The 21,610-nt window shown below is 38.4% G+C and overlaps 1 non-coding gene across 1 annotated transcript; it reads right to left on the bottom strand.

Moving 5' to 3' along the window:
* Window positions 1-1,625: 1,625 nt before the first annotated feature.
* TRNAF-GAA (transfer RNA phenylalanine (anticodon GAA)) lies at window positions 1,626-1,698 on the bottom strand. The gene has a single exon. It is a non-coding gene; the product is annotated as a tRNA-Phe (tRNA).
* Between the last annotated feature and the right edge of the window lie 19,912 nt (window positions 1,699-21,610).

Raw genomic sequence — 21,610 nt, 5'->3', positions numbered from 1 at the left:
CTTTACAAAGAATGAAAATCTTGCTAAATGCATATGGAGAAAGAACTTTATCTCAAATCACTCATGCTTAAAAACAGCGTGCTGAAACCCGGGATCGGACCAGGGACCTTTAGATCTTCAGTCTAACGCTCTCCCAACTGAGCTATTTCAGCAACCTACAAAGTTAAAGCTACAGCATTGCAAGGCAAACTCAAAGGCGTTAATAAATTTTCAGTTCAAAATTTGCATTTTTGGGGCCAAACAAAAAATGTGTTTGTTTTTAGAAAGTGGGAATTTTCCACAGTTGTGCTTGTCAGGATGGCCGAACGGTCCAAGGCACTGCGTTCAGGTCGCAGTCTCTACTTGAGGCATGGGTTCGAATTTCACTTCTGACTGGTTTCTGTTACATTACAATCATGTTTTTTTTTTTTTTCATTTTCACTATGTCCCTCTGTCACAATTCAGACATTTCCACAAACCAGATTAGTCCAAGGACAAAGCCAATGAGAACCCTCTGGATCCTCAATCTTGTCTGTCACAATCTTGTTGTTCTCTGCTGCACTATCAGTAAGAAGAGGGAGGTGAAAAATCTCATAAAACAAGCCTTAAGATACGCAAAATCTTAAAGATCCTTAGCACTTTATGTTGATATTTCTCAAATTTTTTTCCGATTTCCTCCATACTACTTCGACTTCAACTTAATTTTTCAGTATAACTACTTTCATTTTCTTCTCGCATTAGTGACTGTTTTGAAAAGAGATACTTAAAACTGTTTTTTTCAGGTATATCTGCACTTCACAAAGAATGAAAATCTTGCTAAATGCATATGGAGAAAGAACTTTAACTCAAATCACTCATGCTTAAAAACAGCGTGCTGAAACCCGGGATCGGACAAGGGACCTTTAGATCTTCAGTCTAACGCTCTCCCAACTGAGCTATTTCAGCAACCTACAAAGTTAAAGCTACAGCATTGCAAGGCAATCTCAAAGGCGTTAATAAATTTTCAGTTCAAAATTTGCATTTTTTGGGGCCAAACAAAAAATGTGTTTGTTTTGAGAAAGTGTGAATTTTCCACAGCTGTGCTTGTCAGGATGGCAGAGCGGTCCAAGGCACTGCGTTCAGGTCGCAGTCTCTACTTGAGGCATGGGTTCGAATCCCACTTCTGACAGGTTTCTGTTACATTACAATCATGTTTTTTTTTTTTTTCATTTTCACTATGTCCGTCTGTCACAATTCAGACATTTCCACAAACCAGATGAGTCCAAGGACAAAGCCATTCAGAACCCTCTGGATCCTCAATCCTGTCTGTCACAATCATGTTGTTCTCTGCTGCACTATCAGTAAGAAGAGGGAGGTGAAAAATCTCATAAAATAAACCTCAAGATACACAAAATCTTAAAGATCCTTAGCACTTTATGTTGATATTTCTCAGATTTTTTTTCCGATTTCCTCCATACTACTTCAACTTCAACTTAATTTTTCAGTATAACTACTTTCATTTTCTTCTCGCATTAGTGACTGTTCTGAAAAGAGATACTTAAAACTGTTTTTTTCAGGTATATCTGCACTTCACAAAGAATGAAAATCTTGCTAAATGCATATGCAGAAAGAACTTTATCTCAAATCACTCATGCTTAAAAACAGCGTGCTGAAACCCGGAATCGGACCAGGGACCTTTAGATCTTCAGTCTAACGCTCTCCCAACTGAGCTATTTCAGCAACCTACAAAGTTAAAGATACAGCATTGCAAGGCAAACTCAAAGGCGTTAATACATTTTCAGTTCAAAATTTGCTTTTTTTTGGGGCCAAACAAAAAATGTGTTTGTTTTTAGAAAGTGTGAATTATCTACAGTTGTGCTTGTCAGGATGGCCGAGCGGTCCAAGGCGCTGCGTTCATGTTGCAGTCTCTACTTGAGGCGTGGGTTCGAATCCCACTTCTGACAGGTTTATGTTACATTAAAATCATGTTTTTTTTTTTTTTTCATTTTCACTATGTCCCTCTGTCACAATTCAGACATTTCCACAAACCAGATTAGTCCAAGGACAAAGCCAAGGAGAACCCTCTGGATCCTCAATCTTGTCTGTCACAATCATGTTGTTCTCTGCTGCACTATCAGTAAGAAGAGGGAGGTGAAAAATCTCATAAATAAGCCTCAAGATACACAAAATCTTAAAGATCCTTAGCACTTTATGTTGATATTTCTCAGATTTTTTTTCCGATTTCCTCCATACTACTTCGACTTCAACTTAATTTTTCAGTATAACTACTTTCATTTTCTTCTCGCATTAGTGACTATTCTGAAAAGAGATACTTAAAACTGTTTTTTTCAGGTATATCTGCACTTCACAAAGAATGAAGATCTTGCTAAATGCATAAGCAGAAAGAACTTTATCTCAAATCACTCATGCTTAAAAACAGCGTGCTGAAACCCGGAATCAGACCAGGGACCTTTAGATCTTCAGTCTAATGCTCTCCCAACTGAGCTATTTCAGCAACCTACAAAGTTAAAGCTACAGCATTGCAAGGCAAACTCAAAGGCGTTAATACATTTTCAGTCCAAAATGTGCATTTTTTGGGCCAAACAAAAAATGTGTTTGTTTTTAGAAAGTGTGAATTTTCCACAGTTGTGCTTGTCAGGATGGCCGAGCGGTCCAAGGTGCTGCGTTCAGGTCGCAGTCTCTACTTGAGGTGTGGGTTCGAATCCCACTTCTGACAGGTTTCTGTTACATTGCAGTCATGTTTTTTTTTTTTTTCATTTTCACTATGTCCCTCTGACACAATTCAGACATTTCCACAAACCAGATTAGTCCAAGGACAAAGCCAATGAGAACCCTCTGGATCCTCAATCTTGTCTGTCACAATCATGTTGTTCTCTGCTGCACTATCAGTAAGAAGAGGGAGGTGAAAAATCTCATAAATAAGCCTCAAGATACACAAAATCTTAAAGATCCTTAGCACTTTATGTTGATATTTCTCAGATTTTTTTTCCGATTTCCTCCATACTACTTCGACTTCAACTTAATTTTTCAGTATAACTACTTTCATTTTCTTCTCGCATTAGTGACTATTCTGAAAAGAGATACTTAAAACTGTTTTTTTCAGGTATATCTGCACTTCACAAAGAATGAAAATCTTGCTAAATGCATATGGAGAAAGAACTTTATCTCAAATCACTCATGCTTAAAAACAGCGTGCTGAAACACGGGATCGGACCAGGGACCTTTAGATCTTCAGTTTAACGCTCTCCCAACTGAGCTATTTCAGCAACCTACAAAGTTAAAGCTACAGCATTGCAAGGCAAACTCAAAGGCGTTAATAAATTTTCAGTTCAAAATTTGCATTTTTTGGGGCCAAACAAAAAATTTGTTTGTTTTTAGAAAGTGTGAATTTTCCACAATTGTGCTTGTCAGGATGGCAGAGCGGTCCAAGGCGCTGCGTTCAGGTCGCAGTCTCTACTTGAGGCGTGGGTTCGAATTCCACTTCTGATAGGTTTCTGTTACATTACAATCATGTTTTTTTTTTTCATTTTCACTATGTCCCTCTGTCACAATTCAGACATTTCCACAAACCAGATTAGTCCAAGGACAAAGCCATGGAGAACCCTCTGGATCCTCAATCCTGTCTGTCACAATCATGTTGTTCTCTGCTGCACTATCAGTAAGAAGAGGGAGGTGAAAAATCTCATAAAATAAACCTCAAGATACACAAAATCTTAAAGATCCTTAGCACTTTATGTTGATATTTCTCAGATTTTTTTTCCGATTTCCTCCATACTACTTTGACTTCAACTTAATTTTTCAGTATAACTACTTTCATTTTCTTCTCGCATTAGTGACTGTTCTGAAAAGAGATACTTAAAACTGTTTTTTTCAGGTATATCTGCACTTCACAAAGAATGAAAATCTTGCTAAATGCATATGGAGAAAGAACTTTATCTCAAATCACTCATGCTTAAAAACAGCGTGCTGAAACCCGGGATCGGACCAGGGACCTTTAGATCTTCAGTCTAACGCTCTCCCAACTGAGCTATTACAGCAACCTACAAAGTTAAAGCTACAGCATTGCAAGGCAAACTCAAAGGCGTTAATAAATTTTCAGTTCAAAATTTGCATTTTTTGGGGCCAAACAAAAAATTTGTTTGTTTTTAGAAAGTGTGAATTTTCAACAGTTTTGCTTGTCAGGATAGAAGAGCGGTCCAAGGCGCTGCGTTCAGGTCGCAGTCTCTACTTGAGGCGTGGGTTTGAATCCCACTTCTGACAGGTTTCTGTTACATTACAATCATGTTTTTTTTTTTTTCATTTTCACTATGTCCCTCTGTCACAATTCAGACATTTCCACAAACCAGATTAGTCCAAGGACAAAGCCAATCAGAACCCTCTGGATCCTCAATCCTGTCTGTCACAATCATGTTGTTCTCTGCTGCACTATCAGTAAGAAGAGGAAGGTGAAAAATATCATAAAATAAACCTCAAGATACACAAAATCTTAAAGATCCTTAGCACTTTATGTTGATATTTCTCAGATTTTTTTCCGATTGCTACTACTATTCTCCATGCTACTTCGACTTCAACTTAATTTTTCAGTATAAATACTTTCATTTTCTTCTCGCATTAGTGACTGTTCTGAAAAGAGATACTTAAAACTGTTTTTTTCAGGTATATCAGCACTTCACAAAGAATGAAAATTTAGCTAAATGCATATGGAGAAAGATCATTATCTCAAATCACTCATGCCTAATAACAGCGCGCTGAAACCCGGGCTCGGACAAGAGTCCTTTAGATCTTCAGTCTAACGCTCTTCCAACTGAGCTATTTCAGCCACCTACAAAGATAAAGCTTCAGCATTGCAAGGCAAACTCAAAGGCGTTAATACATTTTCAGTTCAAAATTTGCATTTTTTGGAGCCAAACAAAAAATGTGTTTGTTTTTAGAAAGTGTGAATTTTTCACAGATTCTGTTGTCAGGATGGCCGAGCGGTCCAAGGCACTGCGTTCAGTTCGCAGTCTCTATTTGTGGCGTGGGTTCATTTACCACTTCTGACAGGTTTCTCTTACATTACAATCATGTTTTTTTTTTTTAATTTTAACTATGTCCCTCTGTCACAATTCAGACATTTCCACAAACCAGATTAGTCCAAGGACAAAGCCAATGAGAACCCTCTGGATCCTCAATCCTGTCTGTCACAATCATGTTGTTCTCTGCTGCACTATCAGTAAGAAGAGAGAAGTGAAAAATCTCATAAAATAAACCTCAAGATACACAAAATCTTAAAGATCCTTAGCACTTTATGTTGATATTTCTCAGATTTTATTCCGATTGCTACTACTATTCTCCATGCTACTTCGACTTCAACTTAATTTTTCAGTATAAATACTTTCATTTTCTTCTCGCATTAGTGACTGCTCTGAAAAGAGATACTTAAAACTGTTTTTTCAGGTATATCAGCACTTCACAAAGAATGAAAATCTTGCTAAATGCATATGGAGAAAGAACTTTATCTCAAATCACTCATACTTAAAAACAGCGTGCTGAAACCCGGGATCGGACCAGGGACCTTCAGATCTTCAGTCTAACGCTCTCCCAACTGAGCTATTTCAGCAACCTACAAAGTTAAAGATACAGCATTGCAAGGCAAACTCAAAGGCGTTAATACATTTTCAGTTCAAAATTTGCATTTTTTGGGGCCAAACAAAAAATGTGTTTGTTTTTAGAAAGTGTGAATTTTCCACAGATGTTGTTGTCAGGATGGCCGAGCGGTCCGAGGCGCTGCGTTCAGGTCGCAGTCTCTACTTGAGGCGTGGGTTCGAATCCCTCTTCTGACAGGTTTCTGTTACATTACAGTCATGTTTTTTTTTTTTTTCATTTTCATTAGGTCCCTCTGTCACAATTCAGACATTTCCACAAACCAGATTAGTCCAAGGACAAAGCCAAGGAGAACCCTCTGGATCCTCAATCCTGTCTGTCACAATCATGTTGTTCTCTGCTGCACTATCAGTAAGAAGAGGGAGGTGAAAAATCTCATAAAATAAGCCTCAAGATGCACAAAATCTTAAAGATCCTTAGCACTTTATGTTGATATTTCTCAGATTTTTTTCCGATTTCCTCCATACTACTTCGACTTCAACTTAATTTTTCAGTATAACTACTTTCATTTTCTTCTCGCATTAGTGACTGTTCTGAAAACAGATACTTAAAACTGTTTTTTTCAGGTATATCTGCACTTCACAAAGAATGAAAATCTTGCTAAATGCATATGGAGAAAGAACTTTATCTCAAATCACTCATACTTAAAAACAGCATGCTGAAACCCAGGATCGGACCAAGGACCTTTAGATCTTCAGTCTAACGCTCTCCCAACTGAGCTATTTCAGCATGCTTCAAAGTTAAAGCTACAGCATTGCAAGGCAAACTCAAAGGCATTAATACATTTTCAGTTCAAAATTTGCATTTTTTGGGGCCAAACAAAAAAATTGTTCGTCTTTAGAAAGTGTGAATTTTCCACCGTCGTGCTTGTCAGGATGGCCGAGCGGTCCAAGGCGCTGCGTTCAGGTCACAGTCTCTACTTGAGGCCTGGGTTCGTATCCCACTTCTGACAGGTTTCTGTTACATTACAATCCTGTTTTGTTTTTTTTTTCATTTTCACTATGTCCCTCTGTCACAATTCAGACATTTCCACAAACCAGATTAGTCCAAGGACAAAGCCAATGAGAACCCTCTGGATCCTCAATCCTGTCTGTCACAATCATGTTGTTCTCTGCTGCACTATCAGTAAGAAGAGGGAGGTGAAAAATCTCATAAAATAAGCCTCAAGATACACAAAATCTTAAAGATCCTTAGCACTTTATGTTGATATTTCTCAGATTTTTTTTCCGATTTCCTCCATACTACTTCGACTTCAACTTAATTATTCAGTATAACTACTTTCATTTTCTTCTCGCATTAGTGACTGTTCTGAAAAGAGATACTTAAAACTGTTTTTTTCAGGTATATCTGCACTTCACAAAGAATGAAAATCTTGCTAAATGCATATGGAGAAAGAACTTTATCTCAAATCACTCATGCTTAAAAACAGCGTGCTGAAACCCGGGATCGGACCAGGGACCTTTAGATCTTCAGTCTAACGCTCTCCCAACTGAGCTATTACAGCAACCTACAAAGTTAAAGCTACAGCATTGCAAGGCAAACTCAAAGGCGTTAATAAATTTTCAGTTCAAAATTTGCATTTTTTGGGGCCAAACAAAAAATTTGTTTGTTTTTAGAAAGTGTGAATTTTCAACAGTTTTGCTTGTCAGGATAGAAGAGCGGTCCAAGGCGCTGCGTTCAGGTCGCAGTCTCTACTTGAGGCGTGGGTTTGAATCCCACTTCTGACAGGTTTCTGTTACATTACAATCATGTTTTTTTTTTTTTCATTTTCACTATGTCCCTCTGTCACAATTCAGACATTTCCACAAACCAGATTAGTCCAAGGACAAAGCCAATCAGAACCCTCTGGATCCTCAATCCTGTCTGTCACAATCATGTTGTTCTCTGCTGCACTATCAGTAAGAAGAGGAAGGTGAAAAATATCATAAAATAAACCTCAAGATACACAAAATCTTAAAGATCCTTAGCACTTTATGTTGATATTTCTCAGATTTTTTTCCGATTGCTACTACTATTCTCCATGCTACTTCGACTTCAACTTAATTTTTCAGTATAAATACTTTCATTTTCTTCTCGCATTAGTGACTGTTCTGAAAAGAGATACTTAAAACTGTTTTTTTCAGGTATATCAGCACTTCACAAAGAATGAAAATTTAGCTAAATGCATATGGAGAAAGATCATTATCTCAAATCACTCATGCCTAATAACAGCGCGCTGAAACCCGGGCTCGGACAAGAGTCCTTTAGATCTTCAGTCTAACGCTCTTCCAACTGAGCTATTTCAGCCACCTACAAAGATAAAGCTTCAGCATTGCAAGGCAAACTCAAAGGCGTTAATACATTTTCAGTTCAAAATTTGCATTTTTTGGAGCCAAACAAAAAATGTGTTTGTTTTTAGAAAGTGTGAATTTTTCACAGATTCTGTTGTCAGGATGGCCGAGCGGTCCAAGGCACTGCGTTCAGTTCGCAGTCTCTATTTGTGGCGTGGGTTCATTTACCACTTCTGACAGGTTTCTCTTACATTACAATCATGTTTTTTTTTTTTAATTTTAACTATGTCCCTCTGTCACAATTCAGACATTTCCACAAACCAGATTAGTCCAAGGACAAAGCCAATGAGAACCCTCTGGATCCTCAATCCTGTCTGTCACAATCATGTTGTTCTCTGCTGCACTATCAGTAAGAAGAGAGAAGTGAAAAATCTCATAAAATAAACCTCAAGATACACAAAATCTTAAAGATCCTTAGCACTTTATGTTGATATTTCTCAGATTTTATTCCGATTGCTACTACTATTCTCCATGCTACTTCGACTTCAACTTAATTTTTCAGTATAAATACTTTCATTTTCTTCTCGCATTAGTGACTGCTCTGAAAAGAGATACTTAAAACTGTTTTTTCAGGTATATCAGCACTTCACAAAGAATGAAAATCTTGCTAAATGCATATGGAGAAAGAACTTTATCTCAAATCACTCATACTTAAAAACAGCGTGCTGAAACCCGGGATTGGACCAGGGACCTTTAGATCTTCAGTCTAATGCTCTCCCAACTGAGCTATTTCAGCAACCTACAAAGTTAAAGATACAGCATTGCAAGGCAAACTCAAAGGCGTTAATACATTTTCAGTTCAAAATTTGCATTTTTTGGGGCCAAACAAAAAATGTGTTTGTTTTTAGAAAGTGTGAATTTTCCACAGATGTTGTTGTCAGGATGGCCGAGCGGTCCGAGGCGCTGCGTTCAGGTCGCAGTCTCTACTTGAGGCGTGGGTTCGAATCCCTCTTCTGACAGGTTTCTGTTACATTACAGTCATGTTTTTTTTTTTTTTCATTTTCATTAGGTCCCTCTGTCACAATTCAGACATTTCCACAAACCAGATTAGTCCAAGGACAAAGCCAAGGAGAACCCTCTGGATCCTCAATCCTGTCTGTCACAATCATGTTGTTCTCTGCTGCACTATCAGTAAGAAGAGGGAGGTGAAAAATCTCATAAAATAAGCCTCAAGATGCACAAAATCTTAAAGATCCTTAGCACTTTATGTTGATATTTCTCAGATTTTTTTCCGATTTCCTCCATACTACTTCGACTTCAACTTAATTTTTCAGTATAACTACTTTCATTTTCTTCTCGCATTAGTGACTGTTCTGAAAACAGATACTTAAAACTGTTTTTTTCAGGTATATCTGCACTTCACAAAGAATGAAAATCTTGCTAAATGCATATGGAGAAAGAACTTTATCTCAAATCACTCATACTTAAAAACAGCATGCTGAAACCCAGGATCGGACCAAGGACCTTTAGATCTTCAGTCTAACGCTCTCCCAACTGAGCTATTTCAGCATGCTTCAAAGTTAAAGCTACAGCATTGCAAGGCAAACTCAAAGGCATTAATACATTTTCAGTTCAAAATTTGCATTTTTTGGGGCCAAACAAAAAAATTGTTCGTCTTTAGAAAGTGTGAATTTTCCACTGTCGTGCTTGTCAGGATGGCCGAGCGGTCCAAGGCGCTGCGTTCAGGTCACAGTCTCTACTTGAGGCCTGGGTTCGTATCCCACTTCTGACAGGTTTCTGTTACATTACAATCCTGTTTTGTTTTTTTTTTCATTTTCACTATGTCCCTCTGTCACAATTCAGACATTTCCACAAACCAGATTAGTCCAAGGACAAAGCCAATGAGAACCCTCTGGATCCTCAATCCTGTCTGTCACAATCATGTTGTTCTCTGCTGCACTATCAGTAAGAAGAGGGAGGTGAAAAATCTCATAAAATAAGCCTCAAGATACACAAAATCTTAAAGATCCTTAGCACTTTATGTTGATATTTCTCAGATTTTTTTTCCGATTTCCTCCATACTACTTCGACTTCAACTTAATTATTCAGTATAACTACTTTCATTTTCTTCTCGCATTAGTGACTGTTCTGAAAAGAGATACTTAAAACTGTTTTATTCAGGTATATCAGCACTTCACAAAGAATGAAAATCTTGCTAAATGTATATGGAGAAAGAACTTTATCTCAAATCACTCATACTTAAAAACAGCGTGCTGAAACCCGGGATCGAACAACGGACCTTAAGGTCTTCAGTCTAACGCTCTTCCAACTGAGCTATTTCAGCAACCTACAAAGTTAAAGCTACAGCATTGCAAGGCAAACTCAAAGGCGTTAATAAATTTTCAGTTCAAAATTTGCATTTTTTGGGGCCAAACAAAAAATGTGTTTGTTTTTAGAAAGTGTGAATTTTCCACAGATGTTGTTGTCAAGATGGCCGAGCGGTCCAAGGCGCTGTGCTCAGGTCACAGTCTCTACTTGAAGTGTGGGTTCGAATCCCACTTCTGACAGATTTATGTTACATTACAGTCATGTGTTTTTTTTTTTTTTCATTTTCACTATGTCCCTCTGTCACAATTCAGACATTTCCACAAACCAGATTAGATTAGTCCAAGGACAAAGCCAATGAGAACCCTCTGGATCCTCAATCCTGTCTGTCACAATCATGTTGTTCTCTGCTGCACTATCAGTAAGAAGAGAGAGGTGAAAAATCTCATAAAATAAGCCTCAAGATACACAAAATCTTAAAGATCCTTAGCACTTTATGTTGATATTTCTCAGATTTTTTTCCGATTGCTACTACTATTCTCCATGCTACTTCGACTTCAACTTAATTTTTCAGTATAAATACTTTCATTTTCTTCTCGCGTTAGTGACTGTTCTGAAAAGAGATACTTAAAACTGTTTTTTTCAGGTATATTAGCACTTCACAAAGAATGAAAATTTAGCTAAATGCATATGGAGAAAGAACTTTATCTCAAATCACTCATACTTAAAAACAGCGTGCATAAACCCGGGGTCGGACCAGGGACCTTTAGTCTAACGCTCTCCCATCTGAGCTATTTTAGCAACCTACAAAGGTAAAGCTACAGCATTGCAAGGCAAACTCAAAGGCATTAATAAATTTTCAGTTCAAAATTTGCAATTTTTGGGGCCAAACAAAAAATGTGTTTGTTTTTAGAAAGTGTGATTTTTCCACATTTGTGCTTGTCAGGATGGCCGAGTGGTCCAAGGCGCTGCGTTCAGGTTGCAGTCTCTACTTGACGCCTGGGTTCGTATCCCATTTCTGTCACATTACAATCATGTTTTTTTTTTTTTTTCATTTTCACTATGTTCCTCTGTCACAATTCAGACATTTCCACAAACCAGATTAGTCCAAGGACAAAGCCAATGAAAACCCTCTGGATCCTCAATCCTGTCTGTCACAATCATGTTGTTCTCTGCTGCACTATCAGTAAGAAGAGGGAGGTGAAAAATCTCATAAAATAAACCTCAAGATACACAAAATCTTAAAGATCCTTAGCACTTTATGTTGATATTTCTCAGATTTTTTTTCCGATTTCCTCCATACTACTTCGACTTCAACTTAATTTTTCAGTATAACTACTTTCATTTTCTTCTCGCATTAGTGACTGTTCTGAAAAGAGATACTTAAAACTGTTTTTTTTCAGGTATATCTGCACTTCACAAAGAATGAAAATCTTGCTAAATGCATAAGCAGAAAGAACTTTATCTCAAATCACTCATGCTTAAAAACAGCGTGCTGAAACCCGGAATCGGACCAGGGACCTTTAGATCTTCAGTCTAATGCTCTCCCAACTGAGCTATTTCAGCAACCTACAAAGTTAAAGCTACAGCATTGCAAGGCAAACTCAAAGGCGTTAATAAATTTTCAGTCCAAAATGTGCATTTTTTGGGCCAAACAAAAAATGTGTTTGTTTTTAGAAAGTGTGAATTTTCCACAGTTGTGCTTGTCAGGATGGCCGAGCGGTCCAAGGCGCTGCGTTCAGGTCGCAGTCTCTACTTGAGGTGTGGGTTCGAATCCCACTTCTGACAGGTTTCTGTTACATTGCAGTCATGTTTGTTTTTTTTTTCATTTTCACTATGTCCCTCTGACACAATTCAGACATTTCCACAAACCAGATTAGTCCAAGGACAAAGCCAATGAGAACCCTCTGGATCCTCAATACTGTCTGTCACAATCATGTTGTTCTCTGCTGCACTATCAGTAAGAAGAGGGAGGTGAAAAATCTCATAAAATAAACCTCAAGATACACAAAATCTTAAAGATCCTTAGCACTTTATGTTGATATTTCTCAGATTTTTTTTCCGATTTCCTCCATACTACTTTGACTTCAACTTAATTTTTCAGTATAACTACTTTCATTTTCTTCTCGCATTAGTGACTGTTCTGAAAAGAGATACTTAAAACTGTTTTTTTCAGGTATATCTGCACTTCACAAAGAATGAAAATCTTGCTAAATGCATATGGAGAAAGAACTTTATCTCAAATCACTCATACTTAAAAACAGCATGCTGAAACCCGTGATCGGACCAGGGACCTTTAGATCTTCAGTCTAACGCTCTCCCAACTGAGCTATTTCAGCAACCTACAAAGTTAAAGCTACAGCATTGCAAGGCAAACTCAAAGGCGTTAATAAATTTTCAGTTCAAAATTTGCCTTTTTTTGGGGCCAAACAAAAAATGTGTTTGTTTTTAGAAAGTGTGAATTTTCCACAGTTGTGCTTGTCAGGATGGCCGAGCGGTCCAAGGCGCTGCGTTCAGGTCACAGTCTCTACTTGAGGCGTGGGTTTGTATCCCACTTCTGACAGGTTTCTGTTACATTACAATCATGTTTTTTTTTTTTTCATTTTCACTATGTCCCTCTGTCACAATTCAGACATTTCCACAAACCAGATTAGTCCAAGGACAAAGCCAATGAGAACCCTCTGGATCCTCAATCCTGTCTGTCACAATCATGTTGTTCTCTGCTGCACTATCAGTAAGAAGAGGGAGGTGGAAAATCTCATAAAATAAACCTCAAGATACACAAAATCTTAAAGATCCTTAGCACTTTATGTTGATATTTCTCAGATTTTTTCTCCGATTTCCTCCATACTACTTCGACTTCAACTTAATTTTTCAGTATAACTACTTTCATTTTCTTCTCGCATTAGTGACTGTTCTGAAAAGAGATACTTAAAACTGTTTTTTTCAAGTATATCTGCACTTCACAAAGAATGAAAATCTTGCTAAATGCATATGGAGAAAGAACTTTATCTCAAATCACTCATACTTAAAAACAGCGTGCTGAAACCCGGGATCGGACCAGGGACCTTTAGATCTTCAGTCTAACGCTCTCCCAACTGAGCTATTTCAGCAACCTACAAAGTTAAAGCTACAGCATTGCAAGGCAAACTCAAAGGCGTTAATAAATTTTCAGTTCAAAATTTGCATTTTTTGGGGCCAAACAAAAAATGTGTTTGTTTTTAGAAAGTGTGAATTTTCCACAGATGTTGTTGTCAGGATGGCCGAGCGGTCCAAGGCGCTGTGCTCAGGTCACAGTCTCTACTTGAGGCGTGGGTTCGAATCCCACTTCTGACAGGTTTATGTTACATTACAGTCATGTTTTTTTTTTTTTTTTCATTTTCACTATGTCCCTCTTTCACAATTCAGACATTTCCACAAACCAGATTAGATTAGTCCAAGGACAAAGCCAATGAGAACCCTCTGGATCCTCAATCCTGTCTGTCACAATCATGTTGTTCTCTGCTGCACTATCAGTAAGAAGAGAGAGGTGAAAAATCTCATAAAATAAACCTCAAGATACAAAAATCTTAAAGGTCCTTAGCACTTTATGTTGATATTTCTCAGATTTTTTTCCGATTGCTACTACTATTCTCCATGCTACTTCGACTTCAACTTAATTTTTCAGTATAAATACTTTCATTTTCTTCTCGCATTAGTGACTGTTCTGAAAAGAGATACTTAAAACTGTTTTTTTCAGGTATATCAGCACTTCACAAAGAATGAAAATTTAGCTAAATGCATATGGAGAAAGATCATTATCTCAAATCACTCATGCCTAATAACAGCGTGCTAAAACCCGGGCTCGGACAAGGGTCCTTTAGATCTTCAGTCTAACGCTCTTCCAACTGAGCTATTTCAGCCACCTACAAAGATAAAGCTTCAGCATTGCAAGGCAAACTCAAAGGCGTTAATACATTTTCAGTTCAAAATTTGCATTTTTTGGAGCCAAACAAAAAATGTGTTTGTTTTTAGAAAGTGTGAATTTTTCACAGATTCTGTTGTCAGGATGGCCGAGCGGTCCAAGGCACTGCGTTCAGTTCGCAGTCTCTATTTGTGGCGTGGGTTCATTTACCACTTCTGACAGGTTTCTCTTACATTACAATCATGTTTTTTTTTTTTAATTTTAACTATGTCCCTCTGTCACAATTCAGACATTTCCACAAACCAGATTAGTCCAAGGACAAAGCCAATGAGAACCCTCTGGATCCTCAATCCTGTCTGTCACAATCATGTTGTTCTCTGCTGCACTATCAGTAAGAAGAGAGAAGTGAAAAATCTTATAAAATAAACCTCAAGATACACAAAATCTTAAAGATCCTTAGCACTTTATGTTGATATTTCTCAGATTTTTTTCCGATTGCTACTACTATTCTCCATGCTACTTCGACTTCAACTTAATTTTTCAGTATAAATACTTTCATTTTCTTCTCGCATTAGTGACTGCTCTGAAAAGAGATACTTAAAACTGTTTTTTCAGGTATATCAGCACTTCACAAAGAATGAAAATCTTGCTAAATGCATATGGAGAAAGAACTTTATCTCAAATCACTCATACTTAAAAACAGCGTGCTGAAACCCGGGATTGGACCAGGGACCTTTAGATCTTCAGTCTAATGCTCTCCCAACTGAGCTATTTCAGCAACCTACAAAGTTAAAGATACAGCATTGCAAGGCAAACTCAAAGGCGTTAATACATTTTCAGTTCAAAATTTGCATTTTTTGGGGCCAAACAAAAAATGTGTTTGTTTTTAGAAAGTGTGAATTTTCCACAGATGTTGTTGTCAGGATGGCCGAGCGGTCCGAGGCGCTGTGTTCAGGTCGCAGTCTCTACTTGAGGCGTGGATTCGAATCCCTCTTCTGACAGGTTTCTGTTACATTACAGTCATGTTTTTTTTTTTTTTCATTTTCATTAGGTCCCTCTGTCACAATTCAGACATTTCCACAAACCAGATTAGTCCAAGGACAAAGCCAAGGAGAACCCTCTGGATCCTCAATCCTGTCTGTCACAATCATGTTGTTCTCTGCTGCACTATCAGTAAGAAGAGGGAGGTGAAAAATCTCATAAAATAAGCCTCAAGATGCACAAAATCTTAAAGATCCTTAGCACTTTATGTTGATATTTCTCAGATTTTTTTCCGATTTCCTCCATACTACTTCGACTTCAACTTAATTTTTCAGTATAACTACTTTCATTTTCTTCTCGCATTAGTGACTGTTCTGAAAACAGATACTTAAAACTGTTTTTTTCAGGTATATCTGCACTTCACAAAGAATGAAAATCTTGCTAAATGCATATGGAGAAAGAACTTTATCTCAAATCACTCATACTTAAAAACAGCATGCTGAAACCCAGGATCGGACCAAGGACCTTTAGATCTTCAGTCTAACGCTCTCCCAACTGAGCTATTTCAGCATGCTTCAAAGTTAAAGCTACAGCATTGCAAGGCAAACTCAAAGGCATTAATACATTTTCAGTTCAAAATTTGCATTTTTTGGGGCCAAACAAAAAAATTGTTCGTCTTTAGAAAGTGTGAATTTTCCACTGTCGTGCTTGTCAGGATGGCCGAGCGGTCCAAGGCGCTGCGTTCAGGTCGCAGTCTCTACTTGAGGCCTGGGTTCGTATCCCACTTCTGACAGGTTTCTGTTACATTACAATCCTGTTTTCTTTTTTTTTTTCATTTTCACTATGTCCCTCTGTCACAATTCAGACATTTCCACAAACCAGATTAGTCCAAGGACAAAGCCAATGAGAACCCTCTGGATCCTCAATCCTGTCTGTCACAATCATGTTGTTCTCTGCTGCACTATCAGTAAGAAGAGGGAGGTGAAAAATCTCATAAAATAAGCCTCAAGATACACAAAATCTTAAAGATCCTTAGCACTTTATGTTGATATTTCTCAGATTTTTTTTCCGATTTCCTCCATACTACTTCGACTTCAACTTAATTATTCAGTATAACTACTTTCATTTTCTTCTCGCATTAGTGACTGTTCTGAAAAGAGATACTTAAAACTGTTTTATTCAGGTATATCAGCACTTCACAAAGAATGAAAATCTTGCTAAATGTATATGGAGAAAGAACTTTATCTCAAATCACTCATACTTAAAAACAGCGTGCTGAAACCCGGGATCGAACAACGGACCTTAAGGTCTTCAGTCTAACGCTCTTCCAACTGAGCTATTTCAGCAACCTACAAAGTTAAAGCTACAGCATTGCAAGGCAAACTCAAAGGCGTTAATAAATTTTCAGTTCAAAATTTGCATTTTTTGGGGCCAAACAAAAAATGTGTTTGTTTTTAGAAAGTGTGAATTTTCCACAGATGTTGTTGTCAAGATGGCCGAGCGGTCCAAGGCGCTGTGCTCAGGTCACAGTCTCTACTTGAGGTGTGGGTTCGAATCCCACTTCTGACAGATTTATGTTACATTACAGTCATGTGTTTTTTTTTTTTTTCATTTTCACTATGTCCCTCTGTCACAATTCAGACATTTCCACAAACCAGATTAGATTAGTCCAAGGACAAAGCCAATGAGAACCCTCTGGATCCTCAATCCTGTCTGTCACAATCATGTTGTTCTCTGCTGCACTATCAGTAAGAAGAGAGAGGTGAAAAATCTCATAAAATAAGCCTCAAGATACACAAAATCTTAAAGATCCTTAGCACTTTATGTTGATATTTCTCAGATTTTTTTCCGATTGCTACTACTATTCTCCATGCTACTTCGACTTCAACTTAATTTTTCAGTATAAATACTTTCATTTTCTTCTCGCGTTAGTGACTGTTCTGAAAAGAGATATTTAAAACTGTTTTTTTCAGGTATATTAGCACTTCACAAAGAATGAAAATTTAGCTAAATGCATATGGAGAAAGAACTTTATCTCAAATCACTCATACTTAAAAACAGCGTGCATAAACCCGGGGTCGGACCAGGGACCTTTAGTCTAACGCTCTCCCATCTGAGCTATTTTAGCAACCTACAAAGGTAAAGCTACAGCATTGCAAGGCAAACTCAAAGGCATTAATAAATTTTCAGTTCAAAATTTGCAATTTTTGGGGCCAAACAAAAAATGTGTTTGTTTTTAGAAAGTGTGAATTTTCCACATTTGTGCTTGTCAGGATGGCCGAGTGGTCCAAGGCGCTGCGTTCAGGTTGCAGTCTCTACTTGAGGCCTGGGTTCGTATCCCATTTCTGTTACATTACAATCATGTTTTTTTTTTTTTTTTCATTTTCACTATGTTCCTCTGTCACAATTCAGACATTTCCACAAACCAGATTAGTCCAAGGACAAAGCCAATGAAAACCCTCTGGATCCTCAATCCTGTCTGTCACAATCATGTTGTTCTCTGCTGCACTATCAGTAAGAAGAGGGAGGTAAAAAATCTCATAAAATAAGCCTCAAGATACACAAAATGTTAAAGATCCTTAGCACTTTATGTTGATATTTCTCAGATTTTTTTTCCGATTTCCTCCATACTACTTCGACTTCAACTTAATTTTTCAGTATAACTACTTTCATTTTCGTCTCGCATTAGTTACTGTTCTGAAAAGAGATACTTAAAAAGTAAGTGATGGGCTGGTGAACCTCATCCTCACTATAATCGTCACTACTACTACACTAGTGAGGATTGTACTGAGGATGAGGTTCCCCAGCCCCAAGTGATGGGCTGGTGAACCTCCTCCTCACTACAATCGTCACTACTACTACACTAGAAAGAAAGAAGACAGAAGAGCAGGATCGTGGAGGGCTGACAGGGGGTAATAAAGATGGAGTCTCTAATGTGTCTGTGTATTTATTTCTATTAAAGTATTTTTTCTCTGTGTGGTGTCTTTTTTTTAACCCTTTATTGGAGATTCTTAATGGCCGGGTCAAACGTGCCTGACATTAAGAATCTCTGGCTTAATACTGGCTAGTAAAACAAAGCCAGTATTAACTCATGATTACCCAACAAGCCACCCGGCTCCAGGGCTGTTGGAAGAGTTGGATACAGCGCCAGATGATGGCGCTTCTATGAGAGCGCCATTTTCTGGGACGGCTGCGGACTGAAATCCGCAGCAGAGGCGCCCAGAAACCTCGGGCTAACCTGTGCTGCGGATTCCAATCCCCAGCTGCCTAGTTGTACCCGGCTGGACACAAAAATGGGGCGAAGCCCACGTCATTTGTTTTTTAATTATTTCATGAAATAAGTGAAATAATTAAAAAAAAATGGGCTTCCCTATATTTTTGGTTCCCAGCCGGGTACAAATAGGCAACTGGGGGTTGGAGGCAGCCCGTGGCTGCCTGCTGTACCTGGCTAGCATACAAAAATATGGCAAAGCCCATGTCATTTTTTTGGTGGGCAAAAAACTTCTGCATACAGTCCTGGATGGAGTATGCTGAGCCTTGTAGTTCTGCAGCTGCTGTCTGCTCTTCTCCATACAGACACACAGCAGCTGCAGAACTATAAGGCTCAGCATACTCCATCCAGGACTGTATGCAGAAGTTTTTTGCCTGCTGAAAAAATTATGTGGGCTTCGCCATATTTTTGTATGCTAGCCAGGTACAGCAGGCAGGTACGGCTGCCCCCAACCCCCAGTTGCCTATTTGTACCCGGCTGGGAACCAAAAATAAAGGGAAGCCCTTTTTTTATTATTTCATGAATTTCATGAAATAATTAGAAAACAAATGACGTAGGCTTCGCTCCATTTTTGTGTCCAGCCAGGTACATCTAGGCAGCTGGGGATTGGAATCCGCAGCACAGGTTGGCCTGAGCTTTCTGGGCCCCACTGCTGCGAATTGCAGTCTGCAGCCGCCTCAGAAAATGGCACTTTCATAGAAGCGCCATCTTCTGGCGCTGTATCCAACTCTTCCAGCACCTGCCTGCTATACCTGGCTAGCATACAAAAATATGGCGAAGCTCACGTCCTTTTTTTGTAGTTTTTTGGCCAAAAAATTAAAAAATGCTTCCCTGGATTTTCCATTGCCAGTGAAGGTAACACCAAGCAGTGGGGGTTAGCAGCCAGTAGCTGCTTGGATTACCCTTAGCTAGCAATACAAAAAATGCAGCGGGAGCCCATATATATTTTTTTTAATTATTTATTTAAATAACTAAAAACAAAATGGGCTTCCCTGTATTTTGATTGCTGGACATCACAGTGCTGTAAAAATAAATCTTTAAAAAAAATGACATAGCGCTCTGCGGTATTTTTGATTTTCAGCGCAGATAAAGCAGACAGCTATGGGTTGCCACCCCCATCTGCCTGTCGTTACCTTGGTTGGCAATCAAAATACAGGGAAGCCCATTAATTTTTTCTATTTAAAAAATAGTTAAAAAAAAATGACGTTGGGTCCCCCCATTTTTGATAGCCAGCTAGGGTAAAGCAGACGGCTGTAGCCTAAAAACCACAGCTGGCAGCTTTACCGTGGTTGGGGATCCAATGTGGAGGTCCCCTCAGGCTCTTTTTTATAATTATTTTATAAATATTAATAATTACACAATAAAAGTAGGGTCCCCCCCAAACTGGATCACCAGCCAAGGTAAAGCGGACAGCTGTGGTCTGGTATTCTCAGGGCGGGAAGGTCCATAGTTATTGGGCCTTCACAGCCTAAAAATAGCAGGCCGCAGGCATCCCAGACGTGGCGCATCCACTAGATGCGCCAATCCTGGCGCTTCACCCCAGCTCATCCCGTGCCCTGGTGCAGTGGCAAACGGGGTAATAAATCGGGTTGATACTAGCTGTAAAGTCACCTGAGATCAAGCCCAGCAGTTTGTGATGTAATGGCATCTATTAGATACCCAACATCATAAACTATCAGTACTAACAAAAACAAAAAATCGACAAAAGAAATTTATTTGAAAAAACAGTCCCCAAAACATTTCCTCTTTCACCAATTTATTGTAAGAAAAAAAAATAAAGGGGTCCCACGACGACTCTGGACCGTCTAGAATATGGGGGAAGACAATCAGGGAACGTATCCCCCATTTTCTAGGAGTGCGGACCCTTCATGTGAGGAGTGTGGGTGCAATGAATCTGCACTCACTCTCCCTGGGTCCACAGCAGCAGAGTCCATGTTGTAATGGTTGCTACCAAAGCTGCAATGCCCTGCTCATGAGGTAAGGGCATGCCTAATCAGGAGAACTACTGTAGAGGAAGCTCTGCTCACTGGTATATAGGTGCTCAGAGGTAATAATAGATAAAATTAGTGAGTAACCTCGGCACTCTAAATCTCCCAGACTAAGTCAGTAAGTCACAACGGATAGTAATGCAAAATCACTCTTTATTGGTCCGTATTAAGAAAAAATTTTTTTTCATAAGCATATATGTTTTTGTCCAAAACAAGTTACAAATGACGTTTCGGCCTGAGCCTTCGTCAGATTGGACTTATCGGCATGTAATCATGAAAAATGACAATAATCAGTATCACATAAGACTGAGAGAACAATAACATAAACTCGAACAAAATGTAGAGGTACAATTGGGATGCAGCAAAAAAATTGCAACACAGCAAGAAATGAAACACATGATACAAATGTCATAATACAGTACAAGGACAATATAGTAATGACAAATATGGGGTCAGAGTAGGCTTAGACAGCTCTGGTACGAAAGAGATGTCAATCATAAAGTAACATGTGCAGTAGGTGTAGAGCTACACTATGCATGGCAGAGCTAATGGGTAGACCGACCATAGAAAAAGAACGGAGAAAAAGTGGAGAAAAAATGTAGAAAAAGTGGAGAAAAAGTGGAGAAAAAATGTAGAAAAAGTGGAGAAAAAGTGGAGAAAAAAATGGAGAAAAAGTGGAGAAAAAGTGGAGAAAAAAATGGAGAAAAAGTGGAGAAAAAGTGGAGAAAAAGTGGAGAAAAAAATGGACAAAAAGTGGAGAAAAAGTGGAGAAAAAAATGTAGAAAAAGTGGAGAAAAAAATGTAGAAAAAGTGGAGAAAAAGTGGAGAAAAAGTGGAGAAAAAAATGTAGAAAAAGTGGAGAAAAAGTGGAGAAAAAGTGGAGAAAAAGTGGAGAAAAAGTGGAGAATAAGTGGAGAAAAAGTGGAGAAAAAGTGGAGAAAAAGTGGAGAAAAAGTGGAGAAAAAGTGGAGAAAAAGTGGAGAAAAAGTGGAGATAAAGTGGAGATAAAGTGGAGATAAAGTGGAGATAAAGTGGAGATAAAGTGGAGATAAAGTGGAGAAAAAAAATGGAGAAAAAGTGGAGAAAAAGTGGAGAAAAAGTGGAGAAAAAGTGGAGAAAAAGTGGAGAAAAAAATGGAGAAAAAAATGGATAGAAAGTGGAGAAAAAGTGGAGAAAAAAAATGGAGAAAAAGTGGAGAAAGAGTGGAGAAAAAGTGGAGAAAAAAATGGAGAAAAAATGGAGAAAAAGT

This window comes from Anomaloglossus baeobatrachus, chromosome 1, assembly GCF_048569485.1.
Source record: "Anomaloglossus baeobatrachus isolate aAnoBae1 chromosome 1, aAnoBae1.hap1, whole genome shotgun sequence".
Taxonomy (NCBI): Eukaryota; Metazoa; Chordata; class Amphibia; order Anura; family Aromobatidae; genus Anomaloglossus; species Anomaloglossus baeobatrachus.
The sequence above is the reverse complement of the archived record's forward strand: the minus strand, read 5'-3'. Positions and strand labels throughout refer to the sequence as shown.